This window comes from Chiloscyllium plagiosum, unplaced genomic scaffold (genome assembly GCF_037043375.1).
Source record: "Chiloscyllium plagiosum isolate Xiang-an unplaced genomic scaffold, Cpla_swu_hap1 HiC_scaffold_2, whole genome shotgun sequence".
Classification (NCBI taxonomy): domain Eukaryota; kingdom Metazoa; phylum Chordata; class Chondrichthyes; order Orectolobiformes; family Hemiscylliidae; genus Chiloscyllium; species Chiloscyllium plagiosum.
In genome coordinates, this window is record NW_028270140.1 from 114,105,270 (window position 1) to 114,111,658 (window position 6,389).

Below are 6,389 nucleotides of genomic sequence, written 5' to 3' on the forward strand. Positions count from 1 at the left end.
GTACAAAAGAGACCCTTCAGCCCATTGTGTATGCACCAACTAAACTATTTGAAAACTGCATTCGTCCCATTTTGGAGCACTTGGTCCATAGCCTTAAATGTTATTACATTTCAAGTGCTCATCCAAGTACTTTTTAAAGATTATGAGGTTACCTGTTTCAATTAACACCACCCCCAACCCCCAAGACTATGCATTCCATGCATCAGCCACTTGAACTTAGGTTCATTTTAAATTGAGCGTGCCATTATTATTATGAATCTGAAATAAATACTCCAAAACTAATCAAACTGTTAGTTAATTCCAGCTGAAAGAAAATAAAAATAAGTGACCATTATGCCTTTATGAAGTCAACAGGAGAAAATGACAAAACAAAAACCCAGCAAGTGTTGTTCAGTAGTGGACCTGAAGTTATGCAGATTCTAAACTGTAAATCAAGAATACCTTATAGCCTTAGGAGTGAATGTACAGTAATTAATACATTGGAACAGATTATAGAAATGCTACTACTTTAGCATTATGTTAATACCTTTTGTTAATATAAAACGCAGGGATCTCACACGAGAATGGTTCACTCCCTGGAGATGGCAAGAAGGGCAATTAATTGGGCTTGAAAGATATTGGCTCCTTCTGACTACCTCACCAATTACATACTGGCCGAGAATGCTCAATGAGGACTTTTACCAGAAATTACAGGCCTTTAGCAGTCAATTAATGTCCATTAAGATGAAACCTTGCCCAACAGTTGCTGGTGTCTGATTGGCTGGCAGCTTTAATATGGGATTGCACGAGCAAGGGCCCTGATAGGTTGTTTGTGATTCTGGAAAACTTTCTCAGCAATAGGGATGGCAAGTCACCAATGAATACGCTTCCATACCTGCACTACGAAATGGAAAATTGAGGGTTTGTGTGGCACAGTGGTAATGTCCCTACCTCTGAACCAGGGGCCTTGGGTTCAAGTCCTACCTGGTTCAGAGCTATGTAATAACATCTTTGATTAGAAAATGTCTATAATTTTAAGATTATTCATGTGGCTGGAAAATAAAATAGAACATTGCAGCCTCGGTGACTTGTAATTCTGCAATAATCTAATCTAAATTTAAATCCTCTGGAGTAAACCAGAATTACAGAAATTGGCCCAAATCTTCCAGTCAGTACCAGAACTCTTTTCCTAAACCTGATTAGATGGAATAAAGTGCCTATTTGCCTCCCTTTGAATTTTCTGCCCAGTCTTTCAATGTGGAATTCTCCCAAATTTAATCATTGCAGGAATCTTCAGACAGAATCCTTTTAGAAGCCATGCTCCCATTTACTGTACCAACTGTGCCAGATGGTAGGGTGTTATGATGGTAGACAGTTAGGAGTCAAGTTGGTTTTGGTTGTGAAGTTGGATCAAGCTAGATTGAGGGGGTGATGTCATAGAGTCTGGGTGGTTCGGGGAGTTGAATGGTGCAGCAAGAACATGCAGAAAATTGAGGAGAGTGATGGGAGGTTGGTGGGAGCTTTGTGGGTGTGGTCAGGTCAAGTTAAATGTGAGTTGGATGTTCAGAAGGAGTTTGGCATGATTATAATGAGGTCAGGGAAGTGCTGCAAAAGCAACTTTGGCAACTTGTTGCAGTGCATCTTGTGGTATTAGAGACTGGGGTGGAGGAAGTGAATATTTAAGGTAGGAGATTTGGTAACAATCAAGTAGGTTACTTTGTCCTGAATGGTCTCAGCTTCACAAGTATTGTTAGAGCTGCACTCATCTACACAAGTGGAAAGTATTACAATGTACTCCTTCGTGCACCTGTAGATAATGGCAACTTTGATAGTCGGGGGTGAGTCACTTTGCAGTACACAAATTCTCACCTGCTCTAATAGCCACAGGATTAGTTGGCTTGTCTAGTTAAGATTCTGGTCAACGGTGACCTCAGATGTTAATAGTAGAGAGATTCTACAATGGTAAGAATGTCAAGTGGAGTTGGTTTAACTCTTTCTTGTTGGGATGTAGGCACTTCCTTCAACTTGTGGCACTCAGATGTTACTTGCTGGTATTAATGCAAGCCTGAACGTTGTCAAGTTGTGGGAAAAGGTGGTTTCATTATCTGAGTTGTTATGAACGAACAGTGCACTGTGGTGAACATTGCCACATCTGACTTTGCAATGATGTGGATGTCATTGATGAAAAAGCTGAAGATTACTGGAGCAAAGATACTGCCTTGAGAAACATCTTCAGCCATGTCCTGGGTGGAGATAATTGAGACGTGAGGTTTGAGACTCAGGGGGAAAGGCTTCAGATTCTTGAGACATTGGGAACAGTTCCAGGGTAGGAGGGGCCTATCCAAATGGGATGGATCACAGATCAATATAACTGCGACCAATGTCCTCGCTAGATTATATTGGGGGGGAGGGGTGGAGTGTGGTGGGGTTTATTCTAAATTTGCAGGAGTTGAGCTTCAGAATGTAGAAATAGAAAAAAGAAATAAAATGCAGAAAGTAAAATTGCTGGGTAGTAGTAAAGAAAGACAGTGTTCCATTGTGGGTAGGAGTGGACTAAACAGTATGGGAATTCAAAGACATGATTGGAATGTCTGCATGTATATCCAAAAAGTGTGGTGCATAAGCTATACTCACAAATAATTGTTTGTGAATATGATCGTAGAATCACAAAGTACAGAGGAGGCCCATTCAATATAAAACTGGCAGTTCTGAAGGATCACTGGACCTTAAACATTTATTCTGCTTTCCCTCTGCCAGACATGCTGAGTTTTTCCAGCAATTTTTGTTTTTGTTTCTGATTTCCAGCATCCACAGTTCTTTGGGTTTTTAGCTTTAAATAAGGACTTACTGTTGATAAGATGATAAATGTCCTGTTTTTTGTAGGTAGGACAATTTTCCATTTTTTCAATTAGATGCGAATTTGTAGCTGTACTAAAACACTTGGGTAGAGATGCACCTACCTCTGAATCACAATCCTGCAGCAGCATAGCCAGGATGTTCTCAGCCCCAATAGTATTACGGTATCCAATGCATTGAATCATTTCTTAATGTCTTGTGTAGTGAATCAAGAGGCTGTAGACAATGTTCTTTGATGGTGGAGACCTCAGGAGAAAACCAAACTCATTTACTTCTTTGGCACATTTGGCTGGTGATGGTGACAAATACTTCAGCACTGTTTTCTTGCACGTTATAATGCCTATTCCATTTTCTCTTTTTAGAGTAATGCTTTGAATGTATAATGAAGGACCTGAAAGAAGAAAGAATCAGGTAATGAAAAGTGGATTTTATACTCATACATTTCTCATACAAAATCACATTTGTCTGTCAATTTGTATAATAATAATTCAGCTCTGTGTTGTCATGTCTAGGAAAAGTATAAGAGAAAACTAAATTGTTGAGATGCTTTTTCTAATCATTGGAGTCCATTAAAAGATATAGGTGCAGCTATTTTGTTCCTTTGCTTAGTTTCTGAAGAACATTCATTTGTGATTTATTATGTGTAAGATATCATATATGTGAGCAATGAGGTTAGGGACAATAATGAGATCACAAGTGTGCAAGAGATAGGAGCAAGTGTAGACCATCCATCCCATCAAACCATCCCATCATTCAACACAAACATGGCTGATGCTTGGTCTTCAACTCCATTTTGCTGCTCACTCCCCATATCCATAGCAAACCAAAAATTTGTGTGTTCCAGCTTTAGTTGTGTTTAATAATTGAGACTCCTCAACCCTCTGGAACAGAGAATAATCCGAGTGAAGAAACTTCCTATTGCAGTTCTAAATGATCAGCCCCACATCCTGAAACTCCACTAAAATTGAGAGGTCTGTTTCACAGATTAGTCAAGCATCTGCCTGACACAGTCAAACTCACAGAATCGGACCTAACAGACAATATCTCAGATAATATGATCACCATCCTTGGAAACGATGAATGGCAGAGCAAGGTGTGCAGAGGACTGTTAAACATTGCAAAGGAACATAAATACTTGAGTAAGTGGGCAAAGGTCTGGCAGATGGAATACAATGTCAATAAATGTGAAGTCATCCATTTTGGTAGGAGTAACAGTAAAAAAAAATATTATTTGATTGGTAAAAGGTTGCAGCATGCTACTATGCAGAGGGACCTGGGTGTCCTTGTGCATGAATCACAGATGGTTGGTTTGCAGGTACAACAGGTAATTAGAAAAGCAAATTTGGGTGACACAGTGGCTCAGTGGTTTGCACTGCGGCCTCACAGTTCCAGAGACCTAGGTTCAATTCCAACCATGGGTGATCGTGTGGAGTTTGCACATTCTCCCTGTGTCTGTGTGGGTTTCCTCCCACAGTCCAAAGATGTGTGGGTCAGGTGAATTGGCTATGCTAAATAGCCCATTGTGTTAGTCAGAGGGAAATGGGTCTGGGTGGGTTACTCTTCAGAGGGTTGGCATGGACTTGTTGGGCTGAATGGTGTGTTTCCATGGGGAATCTAACCAAATGGAATTTTGTTCTCTATTGCTAAAGGGAGCAGGCTCGAAGGGCCAGACGACCTACTCCTGCTCCTAATTCTTATGTTCTTATATGCTCCATGCTCAACAGATATCCTAAATTAGTCTCGTATCATTTGCTAACATTTGGCCTATATCCGTCAAAACCTTTCCTATTCGTGCACCCATCAAAATGCCGATTAAATGTTGTAATTGTATCAGCTTCCATCACTTCGCTTCCGTTTATGCACCACCTTCTACATCAAAAAATTGCCCTTAGGTCCCTTTTAAATTTTTCCCCTTTCACCATAAACATACACCCTCTTGGTTTGGACTCCCATAACCTGGAGAAAAGACCTTGGCTGTTCACCCTATCCATGTCTCCCATTATTTAAAAACCTCTATAAGGGCACCCCTCAGCCTCCGACACTCCAGAGAAAACAGCCCCAAACTATTCAACCTCTCCCTATAGCTCAAACCCTCCAACCCTGGCAACACTTTTATAAATCTTTTCTGAACTGTTTCAAGTTTCACAACATCCTTTCTATAGCTGGAAGACCAGAACTGAATGCAGTATTCCAAAAGTGGCCTAACTAATGTTTTGTACAGCCACAACATGACCTCCCAACTCCTACACTCAATGTACTGAACAATAAAGGCAAGCATACCAAATGCCTTCTTCACTATTCTATCTACCTGTGATTCCATTTTCAAGGAAATATGAACCTGCACTCCAAGGTTTCTTTGTTAAATAACACTCCCCAAGACCTTAACATAAAATGTATATGTCCTGACCTGATTTGCCTTAACAAAATGCAGCACCTCACATTTATCTAAGTTTAACTCCCTCTGCCACTCCTTGGCCCATCTGATCAAGGTCCTGTTGTACTCTGTTGAACCTTCTTCACTGCCCACTGCACCACCAATTTTGGTGTCATCCACAAACTTACTAACCATACCTCCTGTATTTTCATCCATGCAACATCCAAAGAAGCTCACCCGCACCACTACTGGCCGAACTAGCCAAGTCTGAAAGAATATAGCTGCTTGACTCGATATGTGCTGAGTCATAAGAGAAACAAGAAGAGGGAAGAAGATACCTGACTTCATCCTCACCAATCTGTCTGCCACAGAATCATCTGTAAGAGTGACCATTGCCTTAGTCCTTGAGGAGACAAAGTCATTTTCACATTGAGGATAACCTCCATCATATTGTGTAGTACCATCACTGTGCAAAATGGAATATAATTCAAACTGATCCAACAACCAAGATTGTGCATCCATGAGTTGTAACATTGTTCATTCACTTTATCATTAACAACAATTCAGGAGCTGGTTCAATGGAAAGCATAGGAGGGATACAAGGAGCAGCACCAGTGTCATTTGGTGAGGTTATCAAACAGGGCTACTTGTGCGGCAAACAGTGTAAGAAAGAAAATGATGAACAAATCTACACTATTCTACAACCAAAGGATTAGATCTATGCTCTGCAGTCCTGCCACATCAAATCGTGGATTGTAATGAACAACTAATCAGGAATAGGCTCAACAAGTATCCCTATCCTCAATGATGGAGAGCCAAGAACATCAATGCAAAAGATAAAGCTGAAGCACTCACAACAAAATTAATCTAGAAGTACCGAGTGAAAGATCGTGACCTTCTCCCAAGATCGTCAGAGTCACAGATGTCAGTTTTTAGCCAATTCAGTTCATTCTGTATGATATCAAAAAATGCTGGAGACACTGGATATTGCACAAACTATGTGCTCTAACAGCATTCTGGCAATTAGCCTGAAGATTTCTGCTCCAGAATTTGCCTTGCTCTTTGACAAACTACTCCGGGACAGTTACAACACTAGCAATGTGGAAAATTGCCCAGCTATGTCTGGTACACCATTCCACACCAGCCAGTTACTATTGCTCCTTTTGATCATCAGTATGGT